The sequence below is a fragment of the Megascapheus bottae genome, unplaced genomic scaffold (assembly GCF_031878675.1).
Source record: "Megascapheus bottae isolate mThoBot1 unplaced genomic scaffold, mThoBot2.hap1 HAP1_SCAFFOLD_40, whole genome shotgun sequence".
Lineage (NCBI taxonomy): Eukaryota > Metazoa > Chordata > Mammalia > Rodentia > Geomyidae > Megascapheus > Megascapheus bottae.
Window position 1 is genome coordinate 6805436 of NW_028327715.1, and position 21483 is coordinate 6826918.

At 37.8% G+C, this 21483-nt stretch overlaps 1 pseudogene; it reads left to right on the plus strand.

Moving 5' to 3' along the window:
• LOC150039452 (vomeronasal type-2 receptor 116-like) overlaps nt 1–21483 on the plus strand; it is a 42331-nt pseudogene that overhangs the window by 11880 nt on the left and 8968 nt on the right.

The following is a 21483-nucleotide window of genomic DNA, read 5'->3' on the forward strand; positions in this document are numbered from 1 at the left end:
GTGATCTTGAGTGTATGTTGGACTGTGGCCTGTTGGGAATCAGTGGCTTTTCACGGAGGAACTAGCTCTAGAGACTCTCCTTTTAGCCTGCCTGGAGCTGCCCTCAGCTTTACATCCTGTTGAGAGTGTTTTTTTTTTATTTTCCCAGTGAAATTTTTACAGACTTTTGGTTTTTTAATTCCAGGGGTCCAGGCTGGCTATAGGTTGAACTGCTATATGTCTAGAGCATTGAGCTTGTCTTTGTTCACTGAAGAGAGGTATCTCTCTAAGGCTGCATCCTCCAGGACAAGGCTATTTCCCCCTGAGCAGAGATGTCCCACCCTGGGTAGAGCTATCTCTCCCTGAAAGGAGCTTTCTCCCCCTGAGTGGAGCTGCCTTCCACTGGCTGGAGCTGCCTCTCTCTGGCTCAGTTCTTCATTTTCTGCCAGAGAGGGTTGGTTCTAGGTTATCAGATCTTTTGCCCTCTTGAAAAATGTCATTGACTTCTCTGTCCCGTGTTACTAGCTAACTGCTCTGGCAGGCTCTATGCCATTATCAAAAATGGTTTTCTTCTTGGGTAGAGGGAAGGTTTCCTTCCAGATGTTGTTCTCTGGGAGGGAATGAGAAAGTCTTTTAGGGGTGTTTCAGACAATCTGTGGTGTAACAAGCTGTCTCTATATCTGTCTGGGGTAGGCTGGGATGTGGATTCCCATTCCTGGTCTTTAAGTTTAAGCTGAGAGTGAGTGGAAAGCCTGAGCACACACACTGTCTTTTCTGCTTTTCTCCTGGCTACCTTTGGTTACCTCCACCACCAGTGGGTTCTTAAATAGGTCTTCTTTAAGCAGGGTGACTGTAAATTTTTTATATAAATCTCTGTATTCGGTGTGACTGTTTAGATGCAGAAAATTCAGTGGGACCCCATAACTCTACTTCTGCAGAGGGAGCTCTGTTGGTCCACTGTTAATTTTCTACCATCTTCCCCCTTGTTCAATTTCTTACCAGAAACAACTTCTTGGAGTGTTTAGACATTTTGGATCTTGCTACAGGCCCTCGGATCACACCAACAGTCATCGAGGCTTCCCTTGTGATGAGAACACAGCTAACGCATGTCAGGCAACTTCTCAGTCACGGGAGATTGAGTTCGAAGTATTAATTACAGGGAATATAGAATAGTAATAAAAGAATAGATTTGGCATTCAGATGTAATTGGACACAAGTTTAACTTCATAGGAGAAGCACACACACAAATGAACAATCACCAGTGTTGATGAAAACAGGGAATAAAGGGGAGTCTCATGCTATGACACTGGAGATGCAAATTGGTGCATCCATTCCGGAAAATAGTAAGGAAACTCGAGAAATTAACAGCAGAGCCTCCTTGTGGCTCAACAACTGCCTCCATGTGTACACAGAGGAAGTGAGGATCCCTGTCAGGACATATTCCCTTTCCATTCTTGATAGCGTTACTCACAAAGGCAAGATATCAAAACAACCAAAGTTTCCATAATGGACGAATTGATGAGGATACTTTGGTACAATTTTAAATTCATGCATATATATACATATATGTACACATATGCAGGTGTATATATTTACATATATGCATGTGTGTATACATATGTATATACATTATATACACACATGTGAATAAGGCTCAGACTTGAAAAAGAAGAGAACTTGACATCTGAATGGGTATTCAGAGCATGCAAGTTAAATGTCAGATCAATAAGAGAAAATACTGTAATAATCATATTATATGTGGATTTGTAAAGTCAACTATATAGAGATAGAGAATAAAATCCCAATCCAGGATTGGGGCTGGGGAGAAACTGTGAATATGTAAGTCAAAATATGCAGAGTAGTAAATGTGTATGATTGACAGCCAGAAACACAAATGTCTAAAATAGTAGGACTGACGCCATTAACAGTGTATTTATTCTATTCAGGACTTTTGTTAAATGTGCACTTAAGAGAAGAATGTGAGATTACAGCTATGTTAATTGTGTCCATTTAGTAACCATTTTATCTGATGCTCTTATGACATCATATTGTGCATCTTCTTGTTTTACCAGTCCTGGGGCATGAACTCAGGGCCTGAGCACTATCCTTGGGCTTTCTCAAGTCTAGAGTTCTACCACTTGAGCCACAGCACCACTTCCAGCTTTTTCTATGTATGTGGTATGGGGGAATTGAACCCAGGTCTTTGTGCATACTAGGTAAGCACTCTACCACTAGGCCAAATTCCTGGTCCATATTGTACATTTTGATAGCATATCTTTATAAGTTTAGCTTTACCACTTAATCTTGAGCAAAGTCCTTAACGTCTCAAAATACCTATTCATTATCTTAAAATAATGTAAAATATTATCTTCATGTACATGTGATAAGATTGTTTATTTTAATTTTATTGTCAAGGTGATGTATAGAGGAGTTTCAAGGATGTATGCATATGGTACTGAAATCCAATACAGTGACAACAGGGGATAAACCATAGAGGAAAAATACAAAAGAAAACAAAATAACTTCATATAGTACATTAAAACAACATCCTCTTGTTTCTATATCTTGGTGTTCATTTTGCTTGGCTTCATTTTATATGGCCATATGTACATAGCTATTAAGCTATATACTAATTATTACAAATGAGGGAAACCATGGAACCTATGTCACTTTGGGTCTGGCTTACTTCACATAAAATGATTTTTTTCTGTTTCCTTATGAATGGGGCAATGTATTCTTTCTGATGGAAGCATAAAATTCCATTGTGAATACTTAGTGATGAATTAAATTATTGTTATACATGTACACAGATATGATCATTAATAGTTTGATTCTCTTTCTTGGTAAACACATATACTTACTGAGGAAAATTCTTCTCAGCATGTTCTTCCACCTAACTTCCATTTGTGAGCGAGCATGCACCCTGGCCTCATGGAAGTGGAGGAAACCTGAAAACTATTATTGTCTCTAAATTTGGAATGCCAAAAGTTAAAAATGGGAAATTAAGAGGGGCTGGGAGTTTGGCCTACTGGTAGAGTGCTTGCCTAGAATGCACGAAGACCCAGGTTCAATTCCTCAGTACCACATATATAGAAAAAAAAAACAAGAAGTGGTGCTGTGGCTCAAGTGGTAGAGAGCTGGCCTTGAGAAAAGCCCCATGACAGTTCTCAGGCCACAAGTTTAAGCCCCAGGACTAGCAAAAAAAATGGGAAATTAAGATGGACATCTTTGGAATTTTTAATTAAAATTGATAAAGCAAAAGCAGCTGTTCCTCAATTAGTTTTTCTGGCCTTGGTTTCTAAACCATCCTGGATGTGTTGAAGGTTTGTCTTTTTTGACATATTAATAACAGTCTACTACTCTGGAAGGCAAGTGGCATTGGCAAGAGATTAACTTTGGATGAGACACTTAAAAGTCCTCCTTGGCTTGATATCTTCTTTATATTTTGCATCTGAATTTCAAATGGAGCAACAGGATGGAAAGAATTTCCTATGGACACCACCGAATGTCTCCTGAACTAAATAAAGATCAGCTATTTAAAGTAACTTCATATGGAACAAATTAATTCACTTCTAAAGGAAAAAGAGTGAATTCTTGAAATCCTCAGGATCATTTCCCAGCACCCAAGACCTGAGTATTGGATGGTGATCTTTATGTGTGTGTGTGTGTGTGTGTGTGTGTGTGTGTGTGTGTGTGTGTGTGTATGTATATATACATATATATAACACATATATGTTTAGAATATATATTATAAATCCTAACTCAACCATTAAGCAATTTGTGTTACATCCAATAAAGTATATAACATAAAAAGGCAAACAATACACAAACCATTTAACAAATTGGATAAAAGAATAAAGACAAGATAAAAGACTTTTAAAACAGATAAGAAGCAAATAAGATTATAAAAGAAGGACATCATGGCCACAAACCTAGCCACACTAATAATCACATTAAATGTAAACAGTTTCCAGTTAAAAGACCAAGATTTTCAAAGGGTCTAAAAAAGCCGGACACTGATATCTCATGCCCATAATCCTAGCTAGTCAGGAGGCTAGGATGTGAGAATAGTTGTTCAAAACTAGCCAAGGCAAGAAAATTCGTGAAGCTCTTATGTCCAATTTACTACCAGAAAACCAAAAAGTGAGCTGTTACTCAACTTGGTAGGACTCCAGCCTTGAGCAAACTATCTTAAGGATAGCACCCAAGTCTTGGGTTCAAATCCTACAACTAACAGAAAAAAAAGAGGGGAGGGATCTAAAAAAAAAGCAAGCAAGCCCTTACTGTTGTTAGAACATACGCTGAATAGAAAGGAGACAGGGGGGTGGGATATGGAGGACTATACGACTCTCACATTGTGGTGATAGAGATAAATTAAAAGGCATCTTTTAGGAAGAGATAATACCAATTCTTACACCTGAGCAGAGGCACACGGACTGTTCCAACATATTAATAGTGAAAAGTAGGTGAGGGCTTACTCAAGAATAAGAAAAATCTGATTCCTGGGCAGTAAATTGAAATTGTATTTTTACATTTCTCTGAATAAAAAATAAAGCTAGGAAAGTTGTAGAATACAAGAACAATGACAAAAAGGCTGAGCCACTGTGTGTTTAACTACTCAAGAGGCCCAGACATGAGGGTCACAGTTCCACGTCAGCCTTGGCAGGAAAGGCTGTGAGTTCAAGTCCCAGGATACATGCCCCACCTCACCCCACCCATAGATATAAAGAACAATGACAAAAATTCAGTGGTATTCCTATATACCAATCATAAATTGAAAAACAACTATATATAGTAAAGGTAATATAAAATGTGTTGGGAAAAATACAAAACTACATAAGAAATGCACACTGAATATTGTAAATATTGCTGAAATGAGATGTATTCCTTGTGTATGGGTTGGAGGAAAGCCTTGTTATCATTCCAGTTTTGTCTAAATGATATATCAATTCCATGCAAGTTTAGTCAAAATAAACATAAGCAAGCCCTTTGTTTGATAGGAATAGTCACATTAATAGTAAAATTCACAGGGGAAAAACAATCGATACCAAATAAACCCAAGCAAGTTGTAGACAAAGGTGGAGAAGTTACATCCTTAATTTCAAGGAATAATTATTAAAAATAAAACTTAAGATAGACAAAATGATCAATGACACTTAATAGAAGGCCTAGAGATAACTCTACATCTATATCCATGGCTTTATGACAAAAGTACTAAGGCAGATTAATTGAGAAGAAATAGTTATTTGAAAGAAATAGACATCTATGTCGCAGTGACCTCAATTTAGCAAACTGGCAACACTTTATAACTCTAAATCCAACTGACAGTCAAAGCAATTGCATTAGCGAGATGATTAACTGTACCAGGCATACAGAACGTAGACCAGCATTCATTGGAGCGAGTCCTACCCAAGCCCTGACCCACTGTGCACTGAACACACCTCTGTGTTGGAGCAATTGATGAGCCTCTGTTCAGATATGCCCAGACCCATTCCTCATACATTCCATTTTCCCTTTCATTGCTTTTTTTTAGTGTCATGTCTTAAGTGTCTTTATTTTTCTTGGTGTTTACCTCTGCTGTGTCCTTATTCTTTTTTTTTATTATTTAGGTTGAGTCATGATCCCTTGAATTCCTTAGGAGACAACACTCAATACTCCAAACCTGGTTTGGGGGCAGGTTAGCTACCAGTAAATCTCAACCCACCTTTATCTTTGTCATACTCTGGGGTGCACCCGAAAGTTTCTGTCTCCTTCATAGAACAAGCTGTTACCCTCCTCCTTGTATTTAGTTTGCAGTTGTATGGCTAGAACTTCTTTTCTAGGTTGTAGCAAAGGTCAGGCAGATTCTAACTCAGTGAAGACTGGTGTGTCCTTAGCCTTGCCTCTTCAGAAAAGTTTCTTATGTCTTCTTGCATATGAGAGCTTTCGCATATATACTGAAAATTATGGGAGTGTACATGCACAGATCCCTTTTAAGTATTGATTGAATCCTGAGCCCTCATCTCCCTAAGACCAATTCGTTCCCATGCCTCAGACTCCTCCCACATTCCCTGAGCCTATTACAGAGGCCCATTCTCAGCATCTCTGAGCCACCTGGCTCGAACCCACCAGTTCCCTTAATTGTGCATTATTGCTCGTTCAATTTCCTCTGTGAAACTCCTTGCTCGGCTACTTCAACACTAATGTGTCTCCATCGACTCATGTTGCAGACTCCAAAAACTGAAGATCTTGTCCTCAGAGATAACACCCGAGGGTCAGGTCCACACCTACCCTCCAGGGTAGGATGCCTCCTTGCTCCAGCCTCATGGTTCCAGTAAAAGCTCCACTTTTCAATTTTACAGTAGTATGACAGGAACAAATGCTAAACAGAAACTATCTCTCTAATTTTCACTTGTGATGTTTTACCCCAGGGTAAGTAGAGGAATGCCAGTCCTGTCACATTACTGGACAGAAATAGTAAGTCCCAGCACCCAGCCATAGTCAGCCATGAGAGCCTACAGAGTACTGGATTGCTGAGTCAAGATGGTTAGTAGGTTAAAAGTCTTCAGTTTACCTTGAATTAACAACACTGCCCAGTTATGATAGGTCTACCCACGGCTTTCTGGGTATCATAAACTGTGGTCCTTAGAACCCCTTCTGTCCTTAACAGATGATGTGACATATAACTGGCAGACACATACATATCCAGTCAGATGGAGACAAACAGAGAGACCCTTAGGGCAATGCTTTTTGTGAGGTCCCAAGGTGTTATCTACGCTGATGTCCCTTGGAGTTGTTACGAGTGATTTTAAAGCAAAAAAGTGTTAGAGGAACCATACTGTGACTGAGAAATGGCCTCTGCAGGATTTCTGCACAGTGTGGGGTCAATGCATGGATGAGTGGCATCTTAGCTGCCCCATAGGAAAGTGCTTACCAAGATAGAATTGCACAAAGCAAGTGTTTAGAGAAGCCAGGCTGGTGACCACAGTGGAGTAGGAAGCCTTGAAACTGTGTCCACGGTCACTAAGCCTATCTGCTTAGATCTGAACTTACATTGTCAATGCATGTTGAGGCTAACAACAAGTAAGAATTAACTGAGCTTGATTTTTTTGGCATCTTTGATTCCCAGCTCCCCCCTCCCCCCGCCCAGGTTTCACCAATGGCTCACTGTCTAGGCTGAGTCCCCGAGGGAGGTCCCTGAGTCCCCTGCCCTATTCTTGATTGAGAGTAGCTTCAAGGTCATCGTATGTCCTCTGGGACTGCCTTTCCTGGAACACAGAGGCTGGTGCAGGAAGTCCAGCAAGGAAACAAAGACAAGGCCTCCGAAGCTGGTGTGGTGGCTTCACTGGCAGGAGTCCTGGCAGTTTTCAAACTGATGACAGGCATAGTGTCCAAACAGCTGTGAAGACACAAGGGCAAACCCTGCTGTGGACAGAAGAGAGGATTCACAGCTGACATTTCCCAGTGCCAGGCTGAGGGGAAGGGTCTCTGCCTTTAAAAGAATTGACCGACCAGTTTCATGCTGTTTTGCTCATTCGCACATCTACATGGGCACACATCTACCTGTGTGCCCACACCCATCCACACACACTGAAGAGTGTTTACAGTCAAGAATTGAAGCTGAACACTGTATCTAACAGTGCTTCATAGCACTTAACAATGATTAAACTACCTAACAACAGTCGCTCCTCCAGGTCCTTACAGATAGTTAAGTTCCTCCATCTCCTAGGAATCAATTACAAAATGCAACCCGATGTTGCCAATAAAATCAATCTAGCAAAATTTTGCTGCATTTTTAATTGCAAAGTCCTGAATAATAGAGTGGCTTTATCATAAACTCGATTAGATCTTAATTGCAAATGCATCTGCTTTCCCCTATTGATATCTTTCCTGTAGGGAATCCATAAATACCAGATGTTGTAAGCTGCTCTTTACCTGGAAGAAGGGTTTCTCTCATGTAGCAATAATCAGCAAACACAAGAATCCAATTCTTCACTACTCTAAAATATCAGTACCACTGCATACATTCTCATTCCCATATCCATGTCAAGTGATAGCTCCCTGTCATACCCAAGTTAATCATCAGAGACTGCCATCTCCTGTCATCTCTCTCCTGCACAACCCCACAGATTTTATGTACATTGGTTCACTATGTTGATGGCACCATGCAGGGAGAGGCTGAGGCTGATGTCATGGCCGCGATGGTCTTGCAAGGCACATGTGTGAGTGCTATGGATTGGAAAGTGGTTGAGTGTGTGCCCCAATTCATAAAAATGAAAAATATCAAAATGTGTAAGACACAGAAGAAACAATCCTTATATTAAATGCTTGTGGACTATTGGCCACTTTCTGGGCTGACAACTCAAGTTATTATTTTAAAAGTTAAATCCAATGTAGGTAAAGGAAATAAAACAAAAAAGAGAAGAAAAGAAATTTTTTTAAAAAAACTAGATATACTGCAGTGTCCAATGTAGCAACACATTCTCTACACATTTGTGCAATAATTGGTATATGATATTCCAAGTCAAATGACTAACAGAAATTGAATTTTATTGTTTTTAAAGGGCAAAAGGAAAGAAGAGAAAATTAAAGTTTATTCATTGTTTATTCATTTGTTTTTCCAATCTATTTTTAAAACGTAATTCTGCCTCCACTGATACATTTCCTTCTACAATTTTTTTTTTTGCCAGTCCTGGGCTTGAGCTCAGGGCCTGAGCACTGCCCTTGGACTTTTTCTCAAGCTAGAGCTCTACCACTTGAGCATCAGCACTATTTCTGGCTTTTTTTTTTATGTATGTGGTACCAAGGAATTGAACCCGGGTCTTCGTGCATGCTAGGCAAGCACTCTACCACTAGGCCAAACTCCTGGCTCCCTACAATTTTTTTTATTATTTTTTTTAATTCAGAAAAGTAAAATATAAAAAAGGAGAAAACTACTGAAGCCAGTTTCAATCTCTTAACATAAATCAATAAATTGTTAAGCCTTTATTAAGACTGATCTGTTACAGGTAAGAGGAGGAAAAGACAAAAATTTTCATTGTCAAAGATAAAAGAAATCACCATGGATTCTACAAATATTTAAGTAGAGTTCTGTGTGTAACAAATACTTGTTGATGAGTCAACCTTTATAGAAAGGGTAGATAAGACCACTGATTCAAATTTCACAAACAAGATTTTTATTTAAATGCAAAGTTTAATTTTATAATTAATTTACGTTATTGTTATTATAAAGGCGATAGATGGAGCAGTTACACAGGTCAGATAACGAGTCCATTTCCTTCCAGGCAGTGTCTTCTTTTCCTTGCTCTCTCCCAGTCCCTCCTTCCCATCTGTATCCATGAGTTGTCCTGAAATTTTTTTGGCCAGTCCTGGGGCTTGAACTTAGGGCCTGAGCACTGTCCTTGGGCTTTCTCAAGGCTAGAGCTCTACCACTTAAGCCACAGCACCACTTCCAGCTTTTTCTATATATGTGGTACTGAGGAATGGAACCCTGGGTCTTAGTTCATGCTAGGCAAGCACTTTACCACTAGGCCAAACTCCCAGCCTACCCATGAGTTGTTTACCAGTGTCATTTTCTTCATTGATCAGTGATCTCCACTGCTGTACTTTTTTACCCTTTTCCCTGTTCTGTATCTTCCCCGTAATCACCTGAGGATGCATATGTGACTACACCATACATAAAGTAAAAAAGTTTATTAAGTAAATTAATTAAATAATTTAAAAACCCTAAGGCCTCAGGGTGTAGCTCAGTGTTAGAGTGTTAGGTTCTGAGTTCCAGTCTCACCACTAGGAGAATTTATACTTGAAAATCTTCTAACCAAGAAAAAAAACCCAAATATACTTAGGAAGAAAAAATAAAGTGATTTAATTCTTTATAAGCTTTTTCAGAAAGTGGATGATGAGAAAATTCTTCTAATTCAGTTTACAAAAGGAGCACTACCCTGGTACAAATGCATTGCAAAAATCTACAAACCATGAATTTAAGTGTGCAATCATCCTCAAAATTTTATACATAAGGTCCAGGACCCTGAGTGGCTCACCCTAGCTACGCAGAAGGCTGAGATCTGTGGACTGATATTTGAAGCCAGCCCAGGCAGGAAAGTCCATGGGGCTCTCGTCTTCAATAAACTACTCAGAAAACTCCAGAAGTAGTGCTGTGGCTCAAGTGATAGAGCACTAGGCTTGAGCACAAAGAGGCTCAGGGACAGCCCCTAGGTCCTAAGTTCAAGCCCCAGGACTGGCAACAACAACAACAAAATGTATGCATAAAGTTCAGGCATTATTAATATTTATATATGGACATGTACCATATATGAATTGTATATGTATATAATGTGGAATATAGTTCTGGAATATGTTATATACATCTGTAATAAATGTTTAATATATATGCATATATATGATAACCATGCCATGTTTATCAGAGATATAAGGCTTTTTAATATTTAAAAATCAATTCAAATAGAATTCAAATAAAAGACAAATGTATGTGATTGGCTCAAGATCTTCAATAAATTCATCAATAATCTATAATAAATTTTTTCACTAAAATAGAAATTTCTGCTGGGTATTGGTAGCTCATACCTATGATCCTACCTGCTTAGGAGGCTGAGGTCTGAGAAGCACAATTCAAAGCAAGCCAAAGCAGGAAAGTCCCTGAGACTCTCACCAACAGTTAACTAGCAGAAGGCCAGTAGAATTGTAGCTCAAATGGGAGCATGCCAACTTTGAGCAAAAAAATACCAAGCAATAATGTGAAGTACTGGCACAAGAAGGAAGGAAGGGGGCTAAGAATGTGGCTTAGTGCTAGAGTGCTCATGCAGGAAGCCCTGAGTTAGATACTTCAGTACCATAGACACAGAAAAAGCTGGAAGTGGCAGTATGGTTCAAGTGGTAAAGTGCTAGCTTTGAGCAAAAGCAGCTAAGGGACAGTGCCCAGGCCCTGAGTTCAAGCCCATGACTGGCCAGAAAAGAAAAAGGGAGGGAGAGGGAGAGAAAGGGAGGAGAGAGAGCAAAAATGAAAGGAAGATTATTTACTGGATAAATAAAATCAAAGAAAAATATACACCACATATTCAGTGGTGATCAATGTCCTGTGTAAATTCGGGAATAAGGCAGTTTGTCTGCTCTTAAAAATGTTTCTGCAAACATTTAATCAGCTAGTGCAATAAGGAAGAAAAAGAAAGAGGAATGCAGATTATCATCAAATAGTAAAATTCTATTCACAAAAGATATGATTAAGGAAACATCAGTTTTTAAAGGTCTTCAAAACTATTGGAAATAATAACTGAACTTATCAATGCCACAAAATGTAAAGCCAATATATGAAATATTCATTGTATTTTATATATTATGATAACTATTCAATCGAATTTCAAAAAACCTTTTAGAATACTATGAAAAAAAGCACTTAGCAATTAGATTAATAAAATATAAGCAAGAATTCCATAGTGAAAACTGAGAAAAATTAAAGATCAGTATAATATTAGAAATGTTTATTGGAAGGACCTACATTGTTGTGTTATTGGTTCTGATCAACTGAATCAACCCAAGTCTGATAAAAAGAAAAACAATGAGACTTATTTAATAGAAACTGACTACCTAGTTCTAAAATATACTTGGTGAAATATGTAATAATATGCTTTTGTTTTAGTGTTATATGTATTTAATCTTAAGGCCTTACAATTGTGAGGCAGGCACTCTACCAGGTAAGCCATGCATGTTCCCTTTTGATTTTAATGGTTTTTGAAATAGAGTCTCATGTCTTTGCTAGGCCATCCTGGATTGTAAATCTTCCATTTATGCCTCCTATTATGGGGATAACAAATGTATACCACTACATTTTCCTCATTGTTTGAGATGCAGAGAAGGAAGTCTTATTTTTTTCTGATCTTTCCAGTTGTCACTTCCTATTCCTCTTAAGTAATTGGAATTAAAGGGATGAGTCTGCAAGTGTCTGTGTTTATTTGAAAATACAAAGAATAACCAAACTTGTTTTGAAAAAGTAGAAAATGGAAACAGGTAGTTTATCTTGTGTGGTTGTTGTTCTTAATGTACATACGTTATTTCTCTTTTTCCCTTATGGTTAACCTCATGTAGTTACTGTAACTGACTTTGTTACCTGGTACATTGTATGTACATTTATTTGTTTATTTGAAATAAGAGAAGGGAATGGGGAAAAACAAGATGATTGGGAGGGGAAGTGAGGAGGCAAATGGAGACAAAAACGTGAGAAGGGATATCAATGTATGAGAAGTAATGTACCTGCTACCTGACAAATGTAACTTTAACCCCTCTATCCCTTATCCCGACAATAAAATTTAAAAAAAGAAAAAGTAGAAATAATTGCCTTCTAGGACCTTTCCTGATTCTATTAATATCTTACAGGATGCTATGATGACTTAGATAATGTATTAAGCATAGAAAATGTACCAAAAATTTCAAAGATGGTGCCACATATATAGTCAACTGATTGATATCAATAGTACCAAGAAAACTCATGATTACGTCCAGATATCTAGAGAAAAAAATAAAAGCAAAATAAGTACCAAATCCAAACTTTTGTCTTACACATCACGTACACACAACAACACACACAAAGACACACAAATAGTTGAAGATGTAAGATTTCTGAAAGCAAATATAGAACATTTTTGTATATTGTGTATGCCAGATTTTTAGAGCATATATAAAACTAAAAGTAAAGGAAAAATGATGAAGAGTTATTTCCTAAGCTACTTACTCTTTCTAGATGAATATAAGAACTGGATTCTAATGTAAAATTAAAAAGATTTATCACTTATTAAGTATACAAATTTTAAAGCGAGACAGAATCTCATAAAATACCGGGTCTGACTTCTTATTTTATATATGAATGAGCTAAAACCAAAAGATTCAGATTCATTCCCATTATTAATGGCAACACCACAGATTCTTTTTGGGTTCTGACTGCTTAGCACAGCCTGCATTACAGAATGGTAGCTCACTAACTACTCAGTGAATGTGCATGGATGACTTCCAAATATCTATTTAACATAAAAATGTCCCAAAGTACTGTTATAATTATACTTACTATTTTAAACTTAGAAGTAATATAATTTTAGTTTAGTTTAGTCTACTGGAGGAAAAGAAAATGACATCCAAAAATGTGTACCTCAATAGCCAATTCTGTCATTATTTTCATCAAGTAACAAAGACCAGACCACCACGACTTCATGCTTTTTTTTCTTTTTACAGTCGTGGGGCTTGAACTACGGATCTGGGCATCATCCCTGACCTCTTCAGCTCAAGGTGCTCTATCATATGGCCACAGTGCCACTTCCAGTTTTTTGGTGATTAACTGGAGATAAGAGTCTCACGGTCTTTTATGCCCAGGCTGACTTTGAACCATGGTCCTCAGTCTCAGGCTTCTGAGTAGCTAGGATTACAGGTGTGAGCAACCGGCGCCTGGCTCAACTCTTTATAAATTGTATGTGGGATATGTGGTATCACACATGGAAACACCATTGCTGCTTAGCTGACTGCCTTACGTGAACTCTTCCATTTCTTCCGACTGGTGACTTTAACACAAGACTGCCACATCTGGAAAAAGAACTCAACAGAGAAACTTCAGAACAGAACAACTGCATAGACCACTAGACCTAACAGATATCAACAGAATATTCCACCCAGAGACACCAGATTATTTATTCTTCTCAGAATCACATGGAACATTTCACTACTTTATTTAAGTAAGTATAATTCTTCTGTATATGAACTTCCTGCTCGCTGACAATAAAATTGAATTAAAAATATACACACAGGGGCTAGCAATGTGTCCTAGTGCAAGAGTGGTTGCCTAGCATGCACAAAGACCTAAATTTGATTCCTTTGTACCACATAAACTTAAAAAGCCAGAAGGGGTGCTGTGAATGAACTGGTAGTACAGGAGCCTTACAAAAGCTCAAAACCATGACTTCAAGGACTGGCCAAGAACCACACACACATAGTGCCTTATCACAGAAAGAAATCTGTACACCCATTTCTTTAATGAACATTGATTCTGAAGTTCTCAAATTCTGGGCACCTGAATTCAACAACTCATAAGAAAATCATACATTATGATCAAAAAACATTGGTTCTGGGCACACAAAATGGTTCAACGTAAGAAACACATGAATAACATAATAGATGAAAAAATAAAATAAACAACAGCCTTTGACAAGATAGATCCTGAAGCCCTTTATTAAAACATCTGGAGAGGGGTTGGGAGTTTGTCCTAGTGGTAGAATGCTTGCCTAGCATGCACTAATACCCAGGATTTGATTCCTTGGCACCACATACATAGAAAAAGCCAGAAGTGGTGCTGTGGCTCCAATTGTAGAGCTCTAGCCTTGAGAAAACCCAAGGACAGTCCTCGGGCCCTGAGTTTAAGCCCCAGGACTAGCGAAAAAAAATCTAGAAAAAAAGCCCTGGAGAAGCTAGGAATCTATGGAACATTCCTCAATATAGTGCAATGTATGTATGAGAAACCCACAGCCAGCATGATACTTAATGATGAAAATAAAAGCCATCTCTGCTAAAATCAGGAACAAGATAAGGACGATGAATCTCTCCATTCCTCTTAAGTCTACTATTGGAATTTCTAGCCAGAGCACTAAGGGAAGAAGCAGCCATAAAGTGGATAAAAATACAAAAAGGAGAAGTAATTTGCTCCACTTTTGCAGATGATATGACTGAGGATTTAAAGAACCCCAAAGACTCCTCTCCAAATTACATGGGCTCATCTGAAACTTTGACAAGAGAGCAGTGTATAAAATTAATCAACACTCCCAGCAGAGGATCACAGCAGCTCAAAAGCTATGTATATATACAGCCATATTGAATGAGGCTTCCCAAAATGAACTCCAGAATATGGAAACAAAAGATTTGTCTTTCTACTTGTTTCTCTTAATGTACTATGTGTCTTTTCTTTTTTTCCCCTTTTGGTTTATCTCAAGTTGTTATTGTATCTGTCTTTGGTACCTAGTACATTGTGTATGTTTATTTGTTTGTTTGAAATAGGGAAGTGAAGGGTAAAAAGAAGATGACTGCCAGGAGGTGCGGGAGGGAAAATGGAAGACAAACATGGGAAGGGGTATCAATGTTCAAGAACTAATGTACCCACTACCTGATAAATGTAACCCCTCTATACATTACCCTGACAATAAACTACAATTTAAAAATAAAGAAAGAAATTAATATACAAAACTTAGTAGCTTTTTCTGTATGCAAATAACGAGACAAAAGAAGCTGAAATCAGGAAACCCTTGTGGTAGCCTCAAAAATTAATGTTGATAATAATAATAAAAGGTGGTGGCAGAGGCACACACCTATAATCCAAACCACTCAGGAGGCTGAGATCTGAGGATCATGGTTTAAAGCCACTTCAGGTACTAAGGTCCATGAAACTTATTGCCAATAAGCCACCAGAAAGCTGGAAGTGGCCCTGTGGCTCAAGATGTAGGGCAATAGCCTTGAAGTGAAGAGCTCAGTCACAACACCCAGGCCCAGAGTTCAAGCCCTATGACCAACAAACAAAATAAATAAATAAATAAATAAATAAATAAATAAAGTAGAATAGAATAGAATATTAGAAATTTACCAAAGTTGTAAAGCACATCTATGATGAAAACTTTCCAAACCTGAAAAAAGAAATTAAAGCAGATTCAAGGAAGTTGAAAAAGCCTTACATGCTCTTGAATTGGGAAAAATTAAAATTGTGAAAGTGACAGTACTTCCTGCCCAACATGTTCTATGAGTCAACATAATGCCCATCAAAATCTCAAGAATATCCTTCCATGATATAGAATAAGCAATCCAAAAGTTAATGTGGAAGAACAGAGGACTCAGAATAGCAGAAACAATCCTTAGCAGGACAGAGCTGGAAGAATATCAATACTAACTTCAAAAGTCAATAGGAAGGCTGTGGTTATAAAAAGAACTTGGTACCGGCCCATGAACAGGCCGGAGGAGTAACAGTAAGAATAAAAGAGCCAGAAATGAACCCACAGATGTATGGTCACTAAACTTTTCAAAGGGAGCAAAAAAACCCATAGGATTGAAAAGAGACAGCCTCTTCAACGAATAATAGTGGCAGAATCGGTTATATATGTGCAGAAGTTAAATCTACAATTTCCCTCATTTATAATAACAAAATTATGTCTAGGGTATTCTTAGTAGAGATCACAGTGGCTCAATAGCTATGTACATATGATGATATAAAATGATGCAGACCAAAATGAAATCTAAGAAAAGGAAACAAGAGGGGTTTTATTGTAATTTGTGCAGGTATTTCTTTTCTTTTTTAATTTTCATTTCTTTCCTTTGGTTTATTCCCTGTTGTCACTTTATTTATTTCTATTCCTTTTGCCATGTAAAAAGGTTTATCAATTATGGAAGGCAAAGGAATCTCAGAAACAGTGGGACAAAGAGTGAACCAATTCCACAGTGAAAGTCACTGGACACTGTTTTAGAAATGAACTTGACACTTGGGGTTAGGGGAGACAGGGCACAAGGGGAAAAACTGAGGGAAGGGCTAACAATGTTAAAAAAGTAATGTACTCATTGCCTTACTGACATAGATGTAACCCCTATGTTCAGCACGTTTACAATAAAATATACATTATAAGAATAGAATTCCAGCCGTGTCGGGTACATTCTACAAAAGTTCTCCTAAATTCAGTCACACAATAAAATGAATTTATGGATTACTACTTGATGAAAGTTATTCAAGCAAGATAGTACTAATCTGCTCAACTATGATTGGAAACTTTTCAACTTATACTTCAAAAAGTACCCTTTATTTTATCACAAATATACTTGTTAAATACCATTTATAGAAACTGCTTATCACATTATCAATTAATATTTTAGTCTATGCTAATAACCTAAAAATATTTATCTCCAACAACTCAAATAACTTATTAAGGAAAGCATTTCAAACAAATTCATTGGATGCTAGTTTATAGAATCCTAAGATTATCACACATGTTCACATAATGGAAATTCTATTCTATTCATCATTTTCTCTTTTTCTGTTTCATATTATTAATATGATGATTGATTAAATATCTGATATCCAAGTATGGATTTCTTTTCATTGATTCTTGTGGAACTATAGCAATGTTTTAGGGAAAATGTATTAATGTTGCCTTTTGGGTGGTATGATTTAGCACATGAAAATGTATTCTTATGTTTGCAATATCCTCAGTATGTTTATCAAATTAGGAGAAAATATTTGCCTCTAATGATCTTATTCTTCATATTCCTTCCTGGTATTAAAGAATCCTCATTTCTGTGACATATTTGATGAGGATATTAGGAGACTACTTGGCTTTAGTCTCTTGTATAATATTTGAATCATTCTTGAAGGTGGGCCAATAGGATTCACCTGTCCTTGATCTTCTGTGCTCAAGTCTTGTGCTCTGCCACTGAGCCACAGCTCCACTTTCAAAGTTTTAGTGGTTAATTGGAGATGAGAACACCCTGCACTTTCCTGCTCAGGCTGAGGCAATCCAATTGCATCATCCCAAATGGCTTTCAGGCCAAGTTTCCTGACAAAGATGATGAACAACAAAATCATCCAAGCTAACTCTGTCTCTGGGGCCTCACTCTCTGTGGTCTTGGATGAACTCATAACACCTGAGGTTCCAATCCACAAACATGTTTTCTAGCTCATGTTTTCTCCTGGATGAAGGCCACAGATGTAGAACCCCAGGAAATAGTTTTGCACATAACTTCGGGAGACCAATAACTGGCTTTGATAAAAGTTAGGCTATAGTACCAATCTCTATCAATAAAAAGACACTTATACACATGGAAGGAGATATCTGAATATACATACCTGAAACTCTGGGCCTCACTCCCAGTCAGACTTGCAGCTTAGCAGATGCTTCAGAGATGTGCCCTGTGATTTTAATACTCCTTCTCCTCCAGCTTCCCCACCTTGTCAGGTCCTTGGCTGGCACCAGCTGCTTTTCTACCCTGAAGAACAAAGCACACATGGATGGAGATGTGATGGTTGCTGGGTTTTTCCCTCTCTACACTTTGGGAACAGAACGTGGTAACAGCGATGCTTCCAGTCAAGAAGAGCACAAGCTGTAAGTAACTCATCATTTTCTTCCCTTTTCCTGTTTTGTTCTGAGCATGGTCAAGGGCTGAGGGAAATCTTAGTGCACACATCAATGTTCTCTGTCTCCTCTATACTGACCTCCATTCTTATTGCACCAGGAACAGCTCAGTTTCATTATTTTGTCTTACATCTACTGTGCAGTGATTTTCTGCATGCTACAAGGACAGGACACCCATTTCCTTCCCTGCAGCTTCTTCTCACCAGGTTGGTAAATTCTTCACCTTACTCCAGCATCCCTGTATCTCCTGCATTGCAGCTGTCACTGCTGAAAATGAAGTGACATTCTTAAAAATCAACCTGAGTCACTGCCTCTTGTTCTGATCTAAAAGGCTGCAGCCACATTCTCTTCACCCCTAGACCAAGTGTCAGAATTTTTTTTTTTACGAGCAGCAATACTTTCAGGACATTGATAATGTTTCTTATTGAATGCTTGTGGATCATTCTATATTCTTACTATTCATTAGATTTAAATCTGAGGAGCAAGGTTTGAAACTAGCTAAGGTAGGAAAAAATCAGTGTGCATCTTATGTAAAATAATATTTAGGAACATGAACTCACTGAAAGGGAAAGAAGAGATTTTTTTTCTTTGATGGTGTTTCTTTTTTCCTTTCCTTACTGTTCATTCATGTGTCTTTAGGAGGTAAAGGGTGCAGAGAAATTGTGGGACAAAGGATGAATAAATGTAGCAGCAGTAATCACTGAACAATATATTTAAAATGAACTGTATACTTGTGGGTAGGGATGTGTGAAAAAATAGAGAAAGCAAGGGAAGGAGTGATATTTTTCAAAAAGAAAAGTATTCTTTTTGTTTGTCAGTCCTGGTCTTGTGCTCAGGGTCTGAAACTGTCCTTGGACTTTCTCAAGGCTAGAGCTCAGCACTTCTGGTTTTTTCTATGTATGTGGTACCAAGGAATCAAACCCGGGTCTTCGTGCAGGCTAGGCAAGCACTCTACCACTAGGCCAAATTCCTGCCCTTGTTAATAACTTTTATGGATTGATTTCTTACCTGACTCTTTCCCCACAGCTCTGGATCAGTTCTAGTAGTTTTCAGGAGGAGATGTTGGGGATATTTACAGACAGGATCACATTATCTATAAAAAGAGAGAGAGAGAAGAGAGAGTTTTTTGTTTTATTATAGGGATAATTATAGGAGTGCTTCAGTTACATTCATCAGGTAGTCGGTACATTACTTCTCAAACATTCATACCCCTTCTCATGTTCTTGTTCCAATTTCCCCCCAACCCCTCCCAATCATCTTGTTTCCCCCTTCACTTCCCTATTTCAAATAAACAAACAAACATATGCAATATACCAAGAAATAAAGTCAGGTGCAATAACCACATGAAATTAACCATATGGGGAAAAAGAGATAAGAAATAACTTCCCACAGTATATTAAGAACAACAATCAATGTATGTGAATTAATGCACCTTCTATCTGGCAAATATCATGTAACCCTTTTATTAATTACAATAAAAAGTATCAAAAAAATAAAATAAACATCTTGTTTCCATGTCCTTGAGTTCATTTTCTTTAGCCTCATCCTGTATGACCATATGTACATAGCTTTTGATCTATGGTGATCCTCTGCTAAGAGAGTCCTAGATGTGTACTAATTACTGCAAATGAGGGAAACCATGAAACCTATGTTCCTTTGGGTCTGGCTTACTTCACTTAATAGGATTTTTTCCAAGTCTTTCCATTTCCTTACTAATGGGGTAATGCCATTGTTTCTGATGGCAGCATAGAATTCCATGGTGTATAAGTACATCTTCTTGACCCAATCATCTACTCAAGGGCATCTGGGTTGATTCCATATCTTTGCTATGGTAAATAGTGCTGCAATGAACATTGCTGTACTAGTGGATTTAGTATGTCCTTGTTTCTGGGCATTTGGATAAATACTAAGGAGTGGAATTGCAGTGTCATAGGAGAGCTCTATGTTAAGTCAGAAAGAAAGAGTGTTAAATGTTCCTTCCCTACTTTGATTATCTAAATGACTTTCTCCTTGCCACTGCTCTTGCTAGGAATTCCAGTAATATGCTGAAGAGGAGTGGAGAGAGTGGACATCCTGATCATGTTGCTGATTTTGGGGGGAGATGACTTTAGACTGTCACTATTAAACATCATGCTGATTGTAGGTTTTTCATGTAGGTTTGTATATAATTATGTCATTTTGTCCTTGCTTCTGTTGATGGGTTGTAATATATTAATTAACTTACAGATGAAAACTGTGTTTGCATCCCTGGAATGAATACCATTTGATCCTTATGTAAGGTTTTCTCCACCAGTTGTTATGTTCCACTTCTCAGCATTTTGATGAGAAGAGATGCATCAGTGCTCATAAAGGAAATAGTTCTAATGTTCTCTTTTTCTCAATATGTCCTTCAGCAGTTGAAAGAAATGTATTTTTGGCTAATAGAATGAATTTGGTGGTATTTCCTCCCTTTGTATTTTATTAAAGAGTTTGAGAACTATTTGGTGATAATTCTCCCTTAAAAGTCTCCAAGAATTTGGCTGGACTTATTCACCATAGCTAAGATACAGAACCAACCCAGATGACCCTCAGAAGATGATTGGATCAAGAAAATGTGGTACTTATATACAATGGAAATCTATGCTGCCATCAGAAAGAATGACATTGCCCCATTTGTAAGAAAATGGAAAGACTTGGAAAAAATCATACTAAGTTAAGTAAGCCAGACCCAAAGGAAGATAGGTTTCTTGGTTTCCCTCATGTGCAGTAAGTAACACATATCCAGGATTCTCCTAGCAGAGGATCACAATAGTAAAGAGCTATGTACATGTGGCCATAAAGGATGAGGAGAAGCAAAATGAACTCTGGGATCTGGAATCAAAAGTTTAGTTTGTGTGTTTGCTGTTCTCAATCTACTATGTGAGGTTATTTCCCCCCCTCTTTCTCTCTCTCTCTTTCATTTTGTTACTCTCCTTATGGTTTATCTCATATTGTCATGTTGTCACTGTACCTGACTTTGGTACCTGATATATTGTACATACATTTATTTGTTTATTTGAAATCGGGGAGGAAGGTGAAAAGGAAGATGACTGAGAGGTATGTGGGGGAGGGAAAAATGGGAGAAAAACATCAGAAAGGATATCAGTGTTGGACAAGTGTTGTACCCACTACCTGAGAAATGTAACTGAAACCTCTCTTAACCTCACCCTAACAATATAATACAAGTAAAATAAGAAGAGTTTGGCTGTAAAAGGGACGTTTGTTATTGGCAATTTGATATCATGGCGTGTGATGTGTCTGTTTAACTGATTTATGCCTTCCTGACTCAGTTTGGGTATTGTTATTTTCTCTAGTAATATACCCATCTCTGTCAGACTAGTATATCATAATTGTTGTC